The sequence below is a fragment of the Humulus lupulus genome, chromosome 4, assembly GCF_963169125.1.
Source record: "Humulus lupulus chromosome 4, drHumLupu1.1, whole genome shotgun sequence".
NCBI lineage: Eukaryota > Viridiplantae > Streptophyta > Magnoliopsida > Rosales > Cannabaceae > Humulus > Humulus lupulus.
The window spans coordinates 239,172,589-239,193,947 of NC_084796.1; the positions used below are offsets into that span (position 1 = coordinate 239,172,589).

Here is a 21,359-nt window from a genome sequence, read left to right on the forward strand (position 1 = left end):
TCTTCAAAAATGCCACGTTTTCAACTCTTTTTTTCAGTTTTGATTCTTTCTTTCTTCTTTCTTTATGCAAAAATGCAACTTTAATTCCTACAAAATAACAAAATTAAATCATATTCAAATATTTTTATTTATAAATAATCATATTAATTCCATAAAAATATTAATTAAAACTTAATTTATTTTGACTATTAAAATCAATAAATGTGTATTTGTCACCACTAATCAATCCCAAATATATGTCATTTTGTATAATTTTGACTATAATACCTCTTTCATTAAACTTCTCACTCTCTCTCACATTAATGTGCACCCATGATTAATTTGTGTGTTTTACATAAAAAAATTTAAGGCTTTAACTATGCTAAACGTGTAGATCTTGAAAAAATACCCAGATTAAAAAAATTCAATTAAAACGAACATTTAAGCAAAAAGTTATGGTTTAGCGCAAAGCATCGATGTACCGTCGAATTTGCATTATTTTGGCTAAAAATCAAGTTTTCATGATTGCATCGCAAGAGTATCGAAACAACATTGATTTTACATCGAAAAAACATCGTTTTGGCAAAAATAAACCAAGTTTTCAAGATTGTATCGATTTTCCATCGAATTTGCATCAAATTTGCACAGTTTCGGCCAAAAAATCTATTTTTGTGGATGCATCGCAATTGCATTGAAATATCATTGTTTTCATTATTTTTTTTGTACAAAAACAATGTTATTTCAATGTTTCTTCGATGCAATTGCGATGCATCCACAAAAATTGATTTTTTGGCCAAAACTGTGCAAATTCAATGCAAAATCGACGGAAAATTGATGCAATCTTGAAAACTTGGTTTTTTTTTCTTTCCAAAATGATGCTTTTTCGATGCTCTTGCGATGCAATCATGAAAACTTAATTTTTGGCCAAAATGATGCAAAATCGATGGTACATCGTTGCTATATCGATGCTCTGCGCTGAAATTTGACGAATATTTTGGTGAGTCATAACTTGTTGCTTAAATGTTTGTTTTAGTTTATTTTTTTAATCTAGGTATTTTTTATTGAGATCTACATGTTTATCATATTTAAAGCCTTAAATTTTTGATGTGGAACGCAAAAATTAATTATGGGTGCACATTAATGGAATGAGCGTTTATGAAAGGGTATGGAAGGAGTGTTTAAGTTGGCATATTAAAAAAATTTCATTTATGATGCATAGAACCTAAAATTTCCCATTTATTATTACTCATTAATCCTTCTAATATTGAGAATTCAATTTTGTACTGACACATTAATAGATTAAAAAATAAACAAAATAAGGATAAATATGGAAATGAAAATTGGTTGAGGAGCAGCTTTATTCATGCTTATTATCAGTATAGATAATGTACATATATATTCATTAACTTTTACTTAAACAAGTTTCATATGTTTTTTTTTTAATTTTTTTATGTCTAAATATTTAAAATATATTTTATTTAAACGTATTGTTTTAGAATATGAATAAAATAGACAAAAGATAGAAAAAAGTGAGCACAAATTAAAAGAAAAATATATTTTATGTTAATTTTTTTTTAAAATAAATAGGGTGTCTTAATAAAATTGTAGAATGTCAATACTCAATATGATGCGACTTTGTTTTTTCAGTTTTTTTTAACCAACTCTTAATTTTTAGGAATTGTATATTTAGCTAGTTTTAGTGTTAAGGGTTGTAGATGAAAATAATAATAATAATTATGTGAGAGTACTATCTTAGTACAAAAAACTACACTAACGAGTATAAAAATTACAAGCTCACGAAGAGAAAGTTTAAAAACATGAGGTAACAAGAGAAAAGACCTGACCAAATCTAGCAGTAAAAAAATATCAAAACATGCATGAATTCTCTGGAAAGCCCTTGTAGATCGGTATGTACGATTATTTGTTGAAGTACTTATTGATCAAAAGGAAGAACCATAAAATGTTTCTCTAACCAAATGGCTCCACAAGAATCAATATCCAAGGTAGCTTGGATCCCCAATATACTCTGCAACCCGTTCTAGGTGGACATTATGCAAAGCATGAGTGTCAGATCTCGAACCACACCAGTTTCTCGGTCCAAGTCCTGCTCCACAAGACTCCCATAAACTCCTTTATGTTTCCCAAACAATATGAGAAGTGCATTCTCAAGAAGATCTCATTGCTCTCATCCATGGATATGTCACAGATACTTGGAGTTACCACATCAACCACCTTTCCCTTCTTCAAATACAGTCGCCCTTCTTTCAAGTCGCTGCTAATGATCCTAACCCAGGTATGGCTAGTAAGCCATGAGATTTGCCCCATGCTACTCGAATTTCTACTTTGACTACTGAGGCTTTTACTATCTCTTCTTCCCTCCTTCAATGGCTTACTTGCCTTTATTTCCGACCTGTCTTGAGTCCTTGACTCTTCTGATCTCTTCAAGCCGCTTTTCTTTAATCTTCAATCCTTCAATCTCCTCAAGCATATTTCTTCTTCCTTAGAACCCAGCTCCGCAACATCCCCAACTTGCAGTTTCACCAACTCTTCGCTCATCGAAAGCCTCACAGCCAGTCTATCATGACCAAGTTTTTCAAAAATCCTTCCTTTCAGACATGCATCCCTTCCCCCAACTATCCTCGCATCCTACTCTACAAAAGTTCTACCTTCCCTATCCCTTTGTTCTGCCATTTTCTTTCTCTTTCTCTTTCTCTTTCTCCTTAACCTTCTATTTTTCTTTGTTGTTTGATTTTAGTGTAGGATTCCCATCACGAATGGGAACATCATCATTCAAAGACCCTAAACCCTGCTTGTCAGTCCTCTTGTGGTGCTCTACTACCTTGACAGTGTAGGATTCCCGTCACGAATGGGAACATCATTATTCAAAAACCCTAAACCCTGCTTTCCAGTCCTCTTGTGGTACTCTACTACCTTGACATCCTCTTTCGCATTCTTCCCAATGCCTCTCCCTTCATACCATCCATACTCAGCAAGCAAAGCAGCACCAAATCCCTCCACTAGCACATCTACAAACTCCTTCATGCCCTGATCCTCAGGCAACCTCTGTAGGTCATACTTTAATTTTTGATGCAAAACATCTTCTGAAGGAGAGAATTGTGAGAGTTCCATTCCTGGAGATTTAGTTTCTAAACCATTGACTTGATTATGACTATCAGTGTCATCACCCTTGGTAGACTTCCTCAAGTTGAGGCAATATGACATCTTTGAATCATTAGCCTCAGCAACAGCTGACAGTGATTCAACCTCAAAATGAAGACCACTAGAACCATCAGATTGCACGATTGGAAGTTCAAAAAATTTCATCCTTTTACAGGGTTCCCATTCATTTTGTATTGGAGGGTGTTGACGCCGTTTTTCGTCAACAGATAAAAGAAGAGAGCACGTAAACAATTTAAGACAATGGCCAAAAATAAACAAACGAATCAAACACAGTTTTTTACGTGGTTCAGCAGTTAAATCTGCCTAGTCCACGAGTCTCTGTTATTAATCTCAAGATTATCTCTGAACAATTCTTTAGCATGAATTCTCCAGAGTTTTCTCTCAAGGATCAGAATTTCGGTCCTTTACAATGGTGCATCACTTCTCTATTTATAGAGAAGGATGCAGAATACTATCCCACATATTTTGGGTAATTACTCTTTTGTGAATAAAAATAAATGGCTTTAAATGCCAATAATCAGATATAAAAGGAAACGTCCCCCAAAGATCAGGAAACGCATAACTGACTAAATAATTTCCCACGATTCTTGGGGATTTACATCAATAAATGAGGATTACATCTCATGTTTACAATACTTGTAGATATTCAAGGTGGTCATAGCGTATCTCCAAGGCTTCAGCATCTCAGGTTTCACGTCATTGTGCGAGCCACTGACATCTCCCGAGCTAACATTGCTTTCGAGATAGTACATCGAGCTCAATATCCCTGCTCCGAAGTTGTTCCCGAAGATGAGGGGCTCTCAGAGCTATCTTTCGAGATCGAGATCATTTCGAGGTCACTACATTCGAGGTCATGTATCATACTTTGCAGGCTCGATTTACAATCGTAGAGCATACCCTAACCCTCACGAGACCATTTAATGCGAACTCAGCTTTCGAGGTCATATTTACTATGGCTCGAAATCTGGGTATAACATTTTGCCCCCTCAAAAGTATTTGTTCGAGTCCTAAGAGAAGGAAACTTTTGAACTACTCTTTCTGGGAACCATACCGTCACACTCTTAAAAACGGACACGTGCCAGATGGGTATTGCTCACTTTAGGTACTTGAGTACCTTGGGAACACGCCCACGATCGTTCGTCTGACAGCTTTTCGGCGCCATCTTATCACCGATTCCCCTCCATTCGATCTGTTGAAGATTTTAACCAACGCTCCTGATTGATTTAGTTTTCCCACCTATATATATAAGATCTCCTCTTCATCTTCTTCTTTACGTTTGTCCAATGTAAACCAGAAAGAAAAGAAAAAACAAGAAAGCCAGAAACTTTCTTAAGAAGCTTCCGTCCCGCGCATGTTTTCTCGACCCAAAAAACAAAGGAACCCTGGTCTGTTCGAGTCAGTGAGTTCTTTCCTGCAACCTCTTCTCCACTCGACGATTTCGCTGCAATCACCATCACTGTGTAAGTACGCCATTTTTGTTCTTAGCTCTTCTCTTTTTTTTTTTTTTTTTTGTTATGTCGCTCTTGCTGCATATAATAGAATGATACGATATGAGGTTTTGGATCAATAGGCTTTATGTTTTCTGGATTTTCTTTCTGGATGTTCGTCTCTGGTTTATACCCAGTTTCGACGTTTGAATGTGGTTCCCATTTTCTGGGTTTTGAAGTTCTTAGGCTATGTTTCTTGTACACCAAGTTTTCGGGTAAAAACCCTTGTTCTTGACAATTACACGAAACCCGAAAATGCCCTTTCTTGGCTAATCGCCACCTTTCTTTCCCTTGAATTTCGGGATTTTCAAAAAATCATCCATGTTCTTTTTCTTCCCTGTGGAATACGCGCTTCTGACTCTTTAGTGAGGGTCTTAATATTTAGTTTCTTGTCGTTAGATCTCCGAGCTCATCCATCGAGCTCGTGATTCTTGCATGCATGGCCCTCACCATTTTTTCTTTCTCGCTAGATGTCACAGAATTCGGAAAGACGGTGGGGGTCATTACGAGCAATTCCTTACGAGCCCAAATCTCCGAGCCCGGAATCGATCTTTGCCCGGAACCAGCGTCGGATTAAAGAGTACGAGATAGCACGCGAGCAAGAAGACATTCGAGCCCACTATCGCCGCCAGATTGACGAGGTCATCGAAAAGAAGAGAAGGGTCCTTCGGGAAGCCATCTATCCGGAGCCTAACCCCGGACCTAGGCCAGTTCCCCTCGACTCCGCGTTAAAAGTCACGGTAGCATACCACCCGGGGGAACTTCAGTTTTCTTTAATGGCGGAGCCTTCATCTTCGCAGCCTAGGAGGGAGATGTTTGAAGCCGAATTCTACCAGAGCTCGGTTACCACCTCCGACCAGATAACTGACATCCTGGCCATTCATGGCCTTAGCTCGTTGGACACACTGAAGTGTCGAGCTCCGACAAGGCATGAACGGAGCTGTTTCGCTCCTGGGGGCTGCGATTCCAGTGTGAAATACGCGGCTTGGAGCCAGGAACACCTAAGGGCAGGAGCTTTGCTGCCCCTGAAGTCCTTTTTCAGAGACTTCACCGATTTCGTTGGGTTGGCTCCATTCCAACTCAACACCAACTCATACAGGGTGCTGTCTGCCCTGAGGTCCTTATTCCACGAGCTGGGGTGGATAGGACCTTCACCCCAAGAGATTTTATATCTTTTTTGTTTGAAGAGTAATCCCTCCTGAGCTCGGGGAGGAGATGGTTTCTACTATCTTTCGAGCTACCCCAAAGAGACAAAAATCTTTGAAGACCTTCCGAACCATCCCCCTGACTTCAAGAAGGCTTTTTTCTGGACAGACGGTCTGTTCCCGTCTCGACATCGTTCGTTTAGGCGAATTCGTAAGTATTCTCGTTACTTTATATTTTTGAGCTCGAATCTTTAGCCCTTGAATCCATGTTTAGTTGAAGTGTATCTCGCCTTTCAGCTAACTTTCAGCGTCCCACCCCTGACGAGACAATGAAGGAGCACAGAGAGAGCCTGCTCCGACTCCCTTATGGCAGGAGGTCTCTCTCATTTCTGCTACATGAGGACAAGCTACGAGCTTGTGGGTTGTTGGGACAGGGCCAGTCAACCTCTGACTGGTCCAGTAAAAAATATGAACGCTGGGAGGAAGTGCCTCTGCCCACAGGCATCCTTCCTCCGAGGAGGGAAAGGAAAGCATCTCTCCCAATTCGCTCGAGAAGTCCGCGGTTGGGGAACGAGGCCAATGATGAAGCCTCGAGTTCGGACTCCGGTGGAGGTAAAACCCTTCCTACTTCGCGAATGTGGTCCCCCACTTTATTAAAACACAGGCCCAATAGACTAGTCTCGTGCCCACAGGATAGATACCACTTCTACATATGGAGTTGGGTAGATGACTGTGTCCATAGGTTTGATAGTGGGCTCGGGAAATACGACACTATGTATACCACGGACGAGGTGTGGAATGGGATAGCTGTGCAGTATGGGACCAATGATTATAGGGACCTTTCGAGGTTATCACCAACTTATAGGGAAGGCCCTCCCCCCGCCTCTTCTGAAGACGGGGGAATTTCATGGTCCCCAAGCTCAAGCTCGGGGGAAAGTTCCAGTTAGGTTTTTTCTTCCACCACTCTATATATAGTGTTGAAGTAACTTGTATCTCTTTTACTGACTCACTGTGATGACTTGTGCAGGCGATATGGACTCCGACCTCGACGCCCTCATCGACAATGCGGGTGCCAAGAGGAGCAAACGCCCAGGACAGGGGGACTGAAAACCAGCCAGCCTGGGAAAGGCTCCAAGAAATCTAGGAAAACGCCTCCTCCTCCCCCGCCGGCTTCGAGCTCTGCTGCTGCGTCGACTGGCCAGACTAACGCCCCCACGACGATACCACCCTCGCAGGCCGTCGTCTCTGTGGTGGCGCTGGCCTCGCAGACCGGTATCGCTGCCGTGGCCGAATCCCAACCTCCTGCGGCGGGTCAAATGTCTTCTACTCAGCTCGCCAAAAGACCTTCTGCTTCCCGAGCTCAGAAGCTAACCATCTCCACCCATATGGATTCGTATGTGGTGGATAATGCTGCCGGTCCTCACGGATCTACGCTGATCTCGGATGTAATGTCCCGGATCGGCCAGAGCTACGGCAGTTTCGAGGCTCCTCAGTGGCAGTGTCTAACTGGCACTCGAGACCGCACTGTCCTGTACGAGAAGAGTATCGAGCACACTTCCGCGGTAAGTATCCTATATTCCCTTTGCTTACATTCACACTGTCTCGAGGCTAATGACGGTTTCTTCCTTTTTTCAGGCTCTTGCTTTCACTGCCCAGCTCAATTACGAGCTGAACAACGAGGTCCATTCGAGCAGGACCCTCGCCCAAGAGGAGAGGGACCTCCACCTTAGAGCGAATGATGACCTGAAGGCGGCGAACATTAAGCTCGAGGCAGTGGTTAAGGAGCGTGAGGAAATGGCCAAGGAGCTCGGAAAGCTGAAAGACGAACTCGAGGAGCAAAAGAAAGATAACATCCAGCTTCGGGAGACCAACAAGAAGCTCGAGGAAGATAAGGCCGTCACCCTCGACCTTATGGAGGATATCAAAACCCGCCTTACTGCCGAGTTCAAAGAAAAGAAGGAAACGGCGGTCGATTCAGCCATGTACCGGATGTGGGCCTATAACGAAGAACTGGACACCAGTTTTTTGGGTCCCCACGAGGCGTCCTTCCTCGAACGATGGAATGCTCGGCTCGAGAAGGAAGAGGCTGAACGGCTCAAGAAAGAGAAGGCTGAGCAGCTCGAGAAGGATAAGGCTGCTCCGGGTACCGTTTCGGAGGGAGCTCAGGAGGATAGTCATGCTATTCGTCCTGAGGGGTCCGGCGCCGCTGAGAAGGCCAAGGAGACTCCTCTTCATTGAGTCTGACCTCGGGAAGATCAGTCATTGGGGCTGCGTCCTCTTATGTAATTATTGTGAATTACGCCCATGGGGCTGATACAATTTCTTTAACTAATTTAATTTTTTACATGCTTTACATTTCTTGGCTCGAAATATTTTGCACATTCTTATAATTGATGAACTCGTTTATGTTTATTTATGCATACAAACATAGTTTAGATTTTTTGGCTCGAAATTCGATGCATTCATGCATAGTTTATTCGGATTATCTGTTTCCGACCTCGTTATTTATCAAGGTCGGATATTACTCCAACCATGAACTCGAAAGTACTCATATGGTATGTAATATGAATGATTTGGTTATATCTTTTTTTTTTTTTTTTTTTAGTTACTTTTCCTCATCCTCAGTATTTTAGCTCCGAGGTTAAGAGTTCGAAACTATATTTCTAAGATATTCCAGCCTCGACTTCGACTTATCTCGCAATAGGTTTAGGCTCCATTTATCATCGATCGATAATTTGGCTGGTTTGTTCCAAACCTGTGGTGTCTACACATCTGGTTAGCTCCAGATATTTAGGTTTTGATGGTTCGGTTATATCCGAACTATCTAAGCTCGCGCATTTGGTCATGTCCAAATACTTTGTGTTTAATAATTCGGTTATGTCCGAACTATCTAATATCGCGTACTTGGTTATATCCAAATACTTTATGTATATTTTTTATTTTTTAAGCTGGTGGTATGTTTACCAATGATGCCCCCTTAATATCCTATGAGTGTGATCATAGGTTATTAAATTAAGAGAGATTGCAAAAATAAAAATAAATTACATGTGAAACAAAGTAGACCCTTTATTCAAAAACAAACTAAATACAGAAAATCATGGTTACAGGCGACACTTTCTACACTATTGATAATATGGTCTAAGGTGTTCGCCATTCCATGCTCGAGGTATCAGGCTCCCATCTAATCTCGCAAGTTTGTATACGCCCGGTCGGATGATTGACTCTATCTGGTATGGTCCTTCCCAGTTCGGCCCGAGCACCCCAGCTGCTGGATCTCGGGTTGCTAAGAATACTCGTCTCAAAATCAGGTCTCCCACTCCGAACTTTCGGTCTCGAACCCTCTTATTGAAATATCTCGTGGTCCGTTGCTGGTAAGCAACATTTTTCAGCTGAGCCTCATCCCTTTTTTCTTCGATCAAGTCTAGGGTTTCTTCGAGCTGAGTATGATTGGAACTTTGGTCGTAAATCTGAGTTCGAATCGTTGGAATTTCGACCTCAATGGGCAACATTGCCTCGCAGCCGTATGCTAGAGAAAACGGGGTATGCCCAGTTGATGTCCGAGCTGTAGTTCTATATCCCCAAAGGACTTGGGGTAATTCCTCAGGCCATCGTCCCTTTGCTTCTTCCAACTTTTTCTTCAAGGAACTCTTGAGAGTTTTATTAACGGCTTCGACCTGACCGTTCGCCTGAGGGTGAGCCACTGACGAAAAGCTCTTTATTATACCGTTCTTGTTACAAAAGTTGGTAAATAAGTCGCAATCAAACTGGGTTCCGTTGTCAGACACAATCTTTCTTGGCACTCCATATCGGCATACGATGTTCTTTACCACGAAATCTAGGATCTTCTTCGAAGTTATGGTCGCCAATGGTTCAGCCTCCGTCCATTTTGTGAAGTAATTAACTGCGACCACAGCATTCTTTACTCCTCCTTTGCCAGTTGGGAGTGAGCCTATGAGGTCGATGCCCCATACCGCAAAAGGCCATGGGGATGTCAACATAGTTAGTTCGGAAGGTGGAGCTCGGGGTATCGTGGCGAATCTCTGGCACTTGTCGCACTTTTTCACGAACTCGAAAGAATCCGTTTTAATGGTTGGCTAGAAATATCCTTGGCGTATAATCTTCTTGGAAAGGCTATGCCCCCCGGTATGGTCTTCGCAGAATCCTTCATGAATTTCTTCAATAATCTTCTTTGCCTCGGGAGGAGTTACACATCTGAGCAATGGCATGGAATACCCTCTTCTGTATAGCCTTCCGTCCAGGATGGTGTAACGGGGAAGTTGATACATTAGTTTCCGAGCCTGATTTCGATCTTTTGGAAGAATTCCATTTTCGAGGTACTCAACTATCAGGCTCATCCAGGTCGGCTCTGTCTCGACCATACACACATCTTCCTCGTCAGGCTCAGTAATGCTGGGCGCTGACAGGTGCTCTACGGGTACGACATTTAGCTCCTCATTTTCGGCGGAGGTGGCGAGGCGAGCTAAGGCATCTGCGTTTGAGTTTTGTTCTCGGGGAACCTGTTCGATTGCATAAAACTCAAAAAACTCCAATGCGGATTTTGCCTTCTCCAGATAAGCTGCCATTTTTGTGCCACGAGCCTGGTACTCTCCCAAGATTTGATTAACTACGAGCTGGGAGTCGCTGTAGCAATGTATAGCTTTGACCTTGAGCTCCTTTGCTATTCGTAGTCCCGCAAGTAAAGCTTCATACTCAGCTTCATTATTAGATGCTTTAAAGCCGAACTTTAAAGCAGAGTGAAATCTGCTCCCTGTAGGAGTGATCAGAATAACTCCTGCCCCCGCTCCATTTTCATTTGACGACCCGTCGATGTAAAGTTTCCACAGCTCGTGGGCCGTGGTTGTTACCTCGTCGTCGACTGTACCGGTGCACTCCACTATAAAATCTGCCAACGCTTGTGCCTTAATGGTTGTTCTCGGATGGTAGGTGATCTCGAATTGTCCGAGCTCAACAGCCCATTTAAGGAGTCGACCAGATGCCTCTGGTTTGGACAAGACTTGCCTTAGTGGTTGATCCGTTAGTACATGGATAGGATGCGCTTGAAAGTAAGGGCGGAGCTTGCGAGATGAGTGGATTAGGCTGAGGGCGAGCTTCTCCATTAGTGGATATCTTGACTCTGCCCCCAGTAATCTTTTACTGATGTAGTAGACGGGTTTCTGTATTCCCTCTTCTTCTCGAACTAACACCGCGCTTATCGCGTGTTCAGTTGTTGAGAGGTATAAGAACAGTACTTCTCCCGTCTCAGGCTTCGATAGGATGGGTGGTTCGGCCAAGTGCCTTTTGAGCTCTTGAAAGGCTAGCTCTCACTCATCTGTCCATTCGAACTTTTTACTTCCTTTCAATAAGTTGAAGAATGGGAGACCGCGGTCCTTTGACTTCGAAATGAACCTGCCCAGAGCTGCCATCCTGCCAGTCAAGCTTTGAACATCTTTATGCTTCTGAGGTGAAGGCATATCGATCAGGGCCTTTATTTTATCGGGATTAGCCTCGATTCCACGAGAGTTGACAATGAAACCCAGAAATTTCCCTGAAAACACCCCAAAAGTGCACTTCTGAGGATTCAACTTCATGTTGTACTTTATGAGCACGCCAAAGCACTCTTCGAGGTCATCAACATGGTTTTTGTTAAGTTGAGACTTTACAAGCATGTCATCAACATAAACTTCCATGTTGTTCCCAATTTGCTCTGAGAACATCATGTTTACGAGCCGCTGGTACGTGGCTCCGGCATTCTTGAGTCCAAATGGCATGACATTGTAGCAGTAGAGCCCCTTGTCTGTGATGAAGCTCGTATGCTCTTGGTCGGGGGCATGCATGGGAATCTGGTTATACCCAGAATAAGCATCCAAGAACGACATCAGACCATGCCCCGCCGTGGCGTCTACGAGCTGGTCAATTCTCGGCAGGGGAAAACAGTCTTTCGGGCAGGCCTTGTTGAGGTCTGAGTAGTCAATGCACGTTCTCCACGTCCCATTGGGTTTCGGGACTAACACTGGATTGGCCACCCAGTCCGGGTAAAAAGCGTCCCTTATGAAATTATTTGCTTTCAGCCTGTCTACCTCCTCCTTTAGTGCTTTCTTTTTGTCTTCATTCAGCTGCCTTCGCTTTTGCTGCTTCGGGGGAAAACTTTTGTTTATATTCAATGCGTGGCTCGCTACATTAGGGCTTATTCCCACCATGTCAGAGTGTGACCACGCGAAGACATCCTGGTTTTTCTTCAGAAAGCAAATTAATTGCTATTTTGATTCGTCTTGGAGGTGTTTCCCGACCTTCACTTTCTTTGAGGGATCAGCTTCCTTGAGCTGAACCTCTTCGAGCTCTTCCAAAGGTTGGAGGTCGACCTTCTCCTCAATCCTTGGATCGATCTCCTCATCAATTTCTAAAACTGTCCCATCTTTATTCTATATGATAACGAGTGCTTGCGCGCTTGTTTGTTTCTTTCCCCTTAAGGAAATGCTGTAGCACTCCCTTCCTGCCAATTGATCTCCTTTCAATGTTCCGAGCCTGCTTGGAGTTGGGAACTTAAGGGCTAGATGCCTTACAGATGAAACTGCCCCCAGCCCGACCAGGGCGGGTCTCCCGAGCAGTACATTGTAGGCAGATGGTAACTCTACCACCACGAACTCCATCATCTTGGTCACCGAGACTGGATAGTCTCCCAAGGTCACAGGGAGTTCAATGGACCCCATACAGGCGGTTCCTTCTCCAGAAAAGTCGTACAAAGTGGTTGCACAAGCCTTCAAGTCGCGAAGGGAGAGTCCCATTTTCTCTAGTGTCGCTTTATAAAGAATGTTAACTGAGCTCCCATTGTCTATGAGAACTCGGCGCACTCTTTTGTTGGCAAGCTGTAGGGTGATGACGAGTGGATCATGATGAGGGAACTGGACATGGGAGGCATCCTCCTCGGTGAAGGTTATAGGCTGAGTCTCAACCCTTTGGCTTTTTGGTGCCCTTGGTTCGGGTTCGTATGGAGACCCGTCCCCTGTCTTCAGCTCATTCACATATCGTTTTTGAGCATTTCTGCCCCCTCCTGCGAGATGAGGACCTCCCGAGATGGTTATTACGTCCTCTCCATCTATCGGCGGAGGCCTGTCTTCATCCCGAGATCGGGAGTTATTATTCTGTGCTGCCGGAAGCGCGGCTACTCTCTGGCTGGCAGTAGCCTGTCCAGTATTCTGGTTTTTGACATACTGCCGGAAATAACCTCTCGAGATCAATCCTTCGATCTCGTCCTTCAGCTGTCGGCACTCATCAGTTGTGTGGCCGGTGTCCCTATGAAATCGACAATACTTGCTGGAGTCCCTCTTGGACTTTTGATTCCTCATAGGGTTCGGACGCCTGAAGGGGACCTGGTTTTCATTAGCCAGGTATATGTTTTCCCGAGACTCGTTGAGCTCGGTATGCACTTTATATACGGAGAAATACCTTTCTCCTTTTTTCTTCTTTCCTCCATCAGCCTCGGGATTATTTCCCTCGCTCTTTTTCCTCTTGGAGGGATTCTCCGAGGTAGGCTGTGTAGCTGCCGGGTCAACCGAGGTTGAGGTGGAGTTAATGTTTATCGTTGTAGTTTCGGTCTGCGAGGTCGCCTTGAGTGTTGACCTCGCCTCCTCTACATTGACAAATTTCTGCGCCCGTCTGTTAAACTCGGTTATCGACCTCACCGGTTTCCCTTGCATGTCATCCCAAAGGGCACTCCCGGGTAAAACACCAGCTCGGATGGCCATCAAGTGCCCACTGTCATCCACGTCACGAGCTCGGGCGACCTCTAGATTAAATCTTGTCAGGTAGCTCTTCAGTGTTTCGCCTGGTTGTTGTCGGACGTTAGTCAAAGTGGATGCTTCGGGTCTGACTCCCATCATAGCTCGGAACTGCTTCTTGAAGTCTCTAGACAATTGATCCCACGAAGTTATAGAATGTCTCTTGTACTTCTCGAACCAACTCTTGGCAGGTCCGGCCAATGATGTCGGAAACAACATACATCTGAGCTTGTAACCCACGTTACTAGCTCTCATGATAGTGTTGAATGTACTCAGGTGGCTGCATGGGTCGGTTTTTCCTTCAAACGCTGGGACGTGAGGAATCCGGAACCCTTGGGGGAACTGAGTGTTAGAAATATTGGGAGCAAATGGCTCGAGCTCCTCATCAGAGTCCTCATATCGACCGTTCCCTCGTTCATTCTTCAAAAGCCTAAAGGCTTTTTCGAGCTGATCGATCCTTTCTTGTACTGGGTCCTTAGGCGGTGTTTGGAATTGATAGTCATTAATCGCGATCCCAGGCTCGCGTCTCCGTGAGGGATCTCTACGCCCATTCAGATGATTCCTAAGATCTGGGTTTGTCTGATCTCCCTTTCCCCTGCTCTGATTCAGATGATTGCGCAGGTCGGGATGGCTCTTGTGATTTCCAGTATTTTTACGACCCCGGTCGTGTTTACTGACAGACCTAGTTTCTCCGGACTCATCACTGGTGAAACTCGTCGATCGGTCATTTCGTGGTGGATCCTTTCTACGTCGCCTTGTCTCTGCAGTGCGAGATCAGGACGTCTGACTTCTCTCGGATGGCGCGCCTTTCCACCCCTGGAACGTCTCCCTGTTTCCTTGTCTTTCCCCCGTACGCCCTTGATCCTGATCTCGACCAGGTTGAGCGTTCCTGCGAGGAGGTGAAGGATATCTTATGGGAGACGGAGGAAACCGTATAGGTGACGGTGGTTGTCTTCCTTGCCTTGGCCTGGAGGGTCCAGAATTTGCCCGAGACGGGCCAGTTGCGTTCGGTGCACTACCAGGAACCTGAGTCCGAGCCTCGGCAGGAGCTCGGTTGTTCTCAGTTCCTGCAGGCACTCCCACAGGTGGATTAGGCGGGACCCGAGCTCGGGTACTCCTCTGAGGCCTAGAAGGAGCAGATGGCTCTGTTGGTGCTGGAGGTTGTGCTGGCCTCCTTGTGGCAGCATTTTTTCGTGGACGTCCTCGGGGACTCCGGGGAGGAACGTGCACGTCCCTTGGAGGAGGGACTTGGTCTTCGCGCGGAAGCGGGGGCTGAGCCACCTGCGCCTCCGCGGCTATCCTAGTCAACTCCTCGTTACGTTTGTTGGCATCTGTCAGCAGCTGTTTCAGCTGCCGATTCTCCAATTCTACAATAGGGACATAACGCTCAGGGTTATAGTACATGTCCTCATCCCTTGGTTGTGGAGGTGGTCCCCGGGAATCAGAGGACCCACTCCTTTCTTCAGCGTCCGGGTTCTCCATTGGTTGTTTTCCAGGACGCCTTGGGTAATTTCCTTCAGGAGTGTTCTGATTGTTTGCAGCCATGAATCTCTCCGGGATGGATGCTTGAGGCTCTCAATGAAAGCACCAAACTGTTGACGCCGTTTTTCGTCAACAGATAAAAGAAGAGAGCACATAAACAATTTAAGACAATGGCCAAAAATAAACAAACGAATCAAACACAGTTTTTTACGTGGTTCAGCAGTTAAATCTGCCTAGTCCACGAGTCTCTGTTATTAATCTCAAGATTATCTCTGAACAATTCTTTAGCATGAATTCTCCAGAGTTTTCTCTCAAGGATCAGAATTTCGGTCCTTTACAATGGTGCATCACTTCTCTATTTATAGAGAAGGATGCAGAATACTATCCCACATATTTTGGGTAGTTACTCTTTTGTGAATAAAAATAAATGGCTTTAAATGCCAATAATCAGATATAAAAGGAAACGTCCCCCAAAGATCAGGAAACGCATAACTGACTAAATAATTTCCCACGATTCTTGGGGATTTACATCAATAAATGAGGATTACATCTCATGTTTACAATACTTGTAGATATTCAAGGTGGTCATAGCGTATCTCCAAGGCTTCAGCATCTCAGGTTTCACGTCATTATGCGAGCCACTGACATCTCCCGAGCTAACATTACTTTCGAGATAGTACATCGAGCTCCATATCCCTGCTCCGAAGTTGTTCCCGAAGATGAGGGGCTCTCAGAGCTATCTTTCGAGATCGAGATCATTTCGAGGTCACTACATTCGAGGTCATGTATCATACTTTGCAGGCTCGATTTACAATCGTAGAGCATACCCTAACCCTCACGAGACCATTTAATGCGAACTCAGCTTTCGAGGTCATATTTACTATGGCTCGAAATCTGGGTATAACAAAGGGATTACAAATTTATCTTGCTTGCCCTTGAAAGTTATAATTTCATATGCGATAAATTTAGCAACATATTTTTTAGAATCATCGGCATTGCTACTATTCTTGCTATCATCCCCAAAGTTATTCGATGGCTTTATGGGGCCTGGCTTTGAATTTATCTTAAAATGATAGTTTCATGCTTTCTTCATGCACAACCTCTTTAAGAAATAATCTGCAGCCACCCTAATACATAAGAAAACAAAAAATAGATAAAAGTGATAAAACTTAATAACTGATAGTTTCAATTTCAAGTAAACAGAATCTTTATATCGCAAAACAACCTACACATAATTTCTCAATGACCCACAAGCGCAATTGATGATAAATAAAAATCTGAATAACTGATTACTCTAAACAAAATAATTGTCTTGAAAAATTTATCAAAGTGAAAGCTATAGGGCCAATAAATCACAGAAATCTTATTCCTATATTTATAATGAGATCAATTTTGAAACACAAAGATTCATTCCAGAATACTTGCTCTGGTTTGTGTTTGGAAGAGGATTACCTATTGAAAGTGTATGGATGCAATTAATGAGTATTGTTATGCACACAGAAATATGATCCACACAAAGATTTATCATCATATGTATTAAGAAGTAATGTTAGACACAAAATCAATCCTAAATTGATATTGATTTGAGAGCGAGAGAAACTAAGCATGGAACAATAATGTGCCCTAAAACCAATTTTGATACAAAAATGGCAGAAATTGCAGAAACTGTTAAATAAAAGCTAGAGAGAGAAAGGCATAGCCAACCTGATTCGCAATGGGCAAAGCTTAGCGGCGATGGCGATGAAAAATGCGGTTAGAACTCACCAATTCAAGAAACACATATATAATGGCATCCAAAAAAGGAACTACGTAGTGATAGGCGATGGCCGCACATAGAGAGAGAACGGTAGTGTCCGACATAGTGAGGGTGGTGGAGAGAGAGGGGGTGGCGCGTGAGTGAGGCTCGGAGAGCGCTAGCCTAGTTGCCGATAGGGTGGGGTGTCAGAGGGGCAGGCAGGCAAGACTGTGCATACTAATAACATGCCCTTAGATATACCCAAGCTCTGGACTTTGAGGCACAGACTAATGAAGCAGGTAATTTGTTTTGGTGGTGCTCATTCTATAGTTTTTGCATGTGTTTTTGCCCCAGTTATAAACATGTCCGCCCTTAAATTGGAAAGCGGTACCTTATATCAAACAATCTAAACAATCTTCCATCCTAAGAGCTACTTTTTATTTTTACTGCTTGAAGAATTGTTGTTCAAGGCAAGGCATATATATTGAATACTTCAAATCAAACATGGTGAAATTCTTGATGGTGTCTTTTCTCAGTCTGATCTCTGAGTTTTCTTCTTCTGATATGTCAAGTAGATACTTAAAATTTTCACTTTCCTAATTCTAATAGAACCAAATATGATCAGATATACAAGTTATATCTTTCAGCGAGTTGGCTTGTCTCTTTATTACTAATTATCATCCTTAGAACAGTTTTGGCTCATCGGCTCACTTTTATGTTTATTGATGTAGTGTTGGGTTACAATGAAATTCTCCGTTCTACTTGTGATTGTAAAACTGCTCTAAAACATATTTATGTTGTACTTATTAAAGTTAATAAATAGCACAAACGCACAAATGATATCACGGAGTACGCCTCACACTGTAGAAACCCTGTCATGTTAATGTTCTTTATAATACTATATCTGTCATAAATCACTAAGTACTAAAGTCTTACTTCACTCTTCCATCAAGTCTTTAATGACAAAAATTGAGTCTTCTTTTGTGTACATGCACACACCTTCTCAATATGCATATGTAAATATATGCTTGCACACAATATATAATATATATGTATGCATTTGTGCATTTGGTTTTAGGAAACAAGAACTATTTATAATCATAAATCATTATGAACAATATTCAGGGACAAGATGTCCCCAAATATAGGAAATAAAAATTAAAGGACAGAACTCCACTGTCGCACTGAATCTGAAAGCAGTAGATTTTTAAAACCTTTAGTATCATCAAGCCGTAAAGCCACTCATAATTGAATACTATTCCACCAAGAACCAATGTCTTCTTGTTTATCTACAAATATTCTCTTGTTCTATTATTTTCTATCCCTTGTATTATGTATATATTAATAAAATTGATGTTTCATTCAAAAAACAAATATTTTATTGTTCTTTTCCAGTCACAAAGACCCAATAAACATCTAACCATGCTGAATTCCAAAGCTCGTTGCCTCTACCATTCCTGTTGTTACACCCAGATTTCGAGCCTTGAGAATTGTGATCTCGAAAGCTGGATTCTTCAGGTATGGGCACGCAATATCTAGAAATATGTGTCCGCAACCTAGGCACCGAACCTATAAAGCAGGTGGCAACCTCGAAGATGGTAGCCTCGAAATCCTCACAAGCTCGAAGGACAGACATCGAAGCACGTCTATTCTCGGATGACCTCGGATCAGGGGTTCCGAGCCTGACACAAGTATGAGCTCGAAGCCACATGATCTCGGGGAAAATGCTACAACTCAAAAGTCATTAAGAGACCTGGGTTGGCACGGCACTGAGGATGTAGATTGATAACTTTGAATATCTTAATGAGTCATTTTGGAGAGACGCAGTCTACATTTATTGTTGTAACTTCCCTATAATAAAGGAGTATTTATTATTCAGTTATACGCCCCCTGGTCTTCAGGGGACGTTTCCTTGTATATAGGAGTTACAGGCTTTTAAAGCCATTAAATTTATTTACATAAAGAATAACTTCCCAGAGATGTGTGGGAGAGTATTCTGAGACTTACTCTATAAATAGAGAAGTCCTGTACCTTTGTAAAGGACCGAAAATTTTGTGATCTTGAGAAAAACTCTGGAGAATTCATTCTTGAAGAATTTCCAGAAATCATCTTAAGTTCTAATAACAAAGATTCGTGGACTAGGCAGAGTTAACTGCTGAACCACGTAAAAAATCCTATTTGTTTTATTGTATTTTTCTGGCCATAACTATTTATTGTTTTCGTGCTCTATATTCACTGTTGACGAAAAACGGCGTCAACACCTGTAAGGCCCATCCCTTTTGAAAGAGATATGCATATACAATTTTGAGGGAACACCTACTGGTCCTTGAATTCATCCAACAGTATGAACTATAGTTTTCTTGCGAAAGATCAATGTAGCATCAAATGCGCTAAAATCTCAATGTTCCTCTTATCTATATGCCCACCTGTATATATTTATACTGTATATGGTCTAATATTAAAGTAAACATGCTCTAAAGTATAGTGACCATTTTCCTCTTTGAAGGCATATAGCATTACTTGCTATGTACGTGCGAAAGGTACTGTTGTCCTTACAACATGAAAATGGATCAGTGTTTGCAAACTTTATGGAGCTCCAGCATCAAAGGTTGGTTGGAAGAAATTAAATTTGACACACACACACACATATTCTAAAAGAATCTTTGCAAATCTAAAGGAAAATTAGCTATTAAGGTGCCTACCATTTTATAGTTAAATATTTAAAGAAACTTTGTAAATTGAGTAACATGATAGGATGTATACTCACAATTGACTTCTTAATGAGTGGAGTGATGGTAAAGCTATAATTTTTTTAAAATATTGAATCTAATTCCTTGGTTATCATTATTATGTAAAAATATCAGAATATGGATTATTTTCTTGGGCTCGAAAATTCTGGTCATTAATAATATAAAATACTTTGATTTTATTTCAAAAAAAGCATAATTGCTGCCATTATTGAACCTGCAGTAAGAACACTCTGAAGTTACTTGTCAGAATATTGAGTCCAAGTGTCCTAAGGATTTGTTCCACTTAGGATAAGATCTATGAAATTCGGAAGTTTTAAAAAAACTTTCCCTATTTTATGATAGACTTTGGTGACTCTGTGGACCTTATGCAACAAAACTGCATTTTGTTTATGAAATCATTTTTTTTGCTAAAGCGAACATGGCAATTTATTATATATATATTTGGATGTTTCCTCGTGCTCTTGTTTTGTCAGTCTTTCTGGTTTGTAAAGGAAACCAGTCTCACTCAAATATGAACCTTATCCTATTAGGTTTTACGTCATGAACTTGGCCCTATTATCTCATTCAACTTGAAAAGGCCAGACGGTTCTTGGTATGGATACCGTGAAGTTGAAAAACTAGCATCTTTGTCAGGAATTCAGTTACGGGTAAGAGTCGGAAATTCTTCCTTGCTTTCTTCTATAGTTCATCAATTCTTAAATTCATATATAATGTATTTCTTTTTTTTTTCCTTTCCTCTTGCATTTGCATACAAAATTTATTTTCACGGAGTGCTCCATTTAGACCAATGGAAAGGGCCTTTGCAAGTAACAATTTATAGGTGTGTGTACTCTGAGATTGTACAACTGACATGGCTGCCAAATTATATGAATTATGTTTTGTTACATAATTTCCTTGCGGTAGTTATTACTATTAAAGTGCTTTTGTTGTTTGTCATTGGCTTAAATTTTCAGGGTTGGGTCTTGCTTTCTGGCAACATTGCTTTTGTATTGTCATATTGACAATGCAAATGTATCACCCTTTTGTTTTATGCTGTTTTATTCTCACTTTTTCAACAAAAGGTTCTGTATGCAATCACCTTTGTTGCTATAAGAATCAGCAATATGACTGCATTTGTGGAATGATAGTGGTGGTACGCTTATCCGGCTCTTCTAAATAGACAGGATGTTTTTGCAACCCTGGTGCATGTGCAAAATATCTTGGATTGTCTCACAATGATCTTCTCTCAAATATTGAGGTAATTCAATGTCTAATTCATCAATAACTTTCATTATTGCTGTATTTTGTGTATGTTTTTAAGGCTTACGTTAGTTCCTAATGGGATACATTGTTAATTAATAATTGTACCATTTTTTAGGCTGGCCATGTTTCCTGGGACAATTATGACATAGTTCATGGGAAGCCTAATGGAGCTGTGAGAGTATCCTTTTGCTACATGTCAACATACGAAGATGCCAAGGTTAACTACTGCATTTCAATTTCATATATTAAATTTTAGTTGTGAATTCCAAGTGAATGTATAAACATATTAGAAACTGTGATTTCAATTTTAGTAGGCTACTAGCTCATTCTGCTCTTGTAGGGTGCAATGAGCTAACAATTTAAAATACATATAATAAAAAGTTCTGAAACATGTTAGCTCTTCTAGTATATATATATATATGATATTACCAAAAAAATAAACAAAAAAATAAAAAAAAACGATACTAATCAGCATATAGATAAACAATAACTAAAGTATAGTAGAAAGAGCACAATGAACTTGACATTTGTTAGGATTGATTACTAAATATAGAAACTAATAAAACTAAAATTATGTTATGACA

At 41.7% G+C, this 21,359-nt stretch overlaps 1 long non-coding RNA gene and 1 pseudogene across 1 annotated transcript; one reads left to right on the forward strand and one right to left on the reverse strand.

Moving 5' to 3' along the window:
• Window positions 1-1,970: 1,970 nt before the first annotated feature.
• LOC133833056 (protein MOS2-like) lies at window positions 1,971-3,360 on the reverse strand (annotated as a pseudogene).
• A 15,963-nt stretch (window positions 3,361-19,323) lies between these two features.
• Window positions 19,324-21,354, forward strand: LOC133831393 (uncharacterized). Its single transcript, XR_009892493.1, has 4 exons — window positions 19,324-19,391; window positions 20,064-20,180; window positions 20,693-20,770; window positions 20,891-21,354. It is a non-coding gene; the product is annotated as an uncharacterized LOC133831393 (long non-coding RNA).
• Window positions 21,355-21,359: the final 5 nt, after the last annotated feature.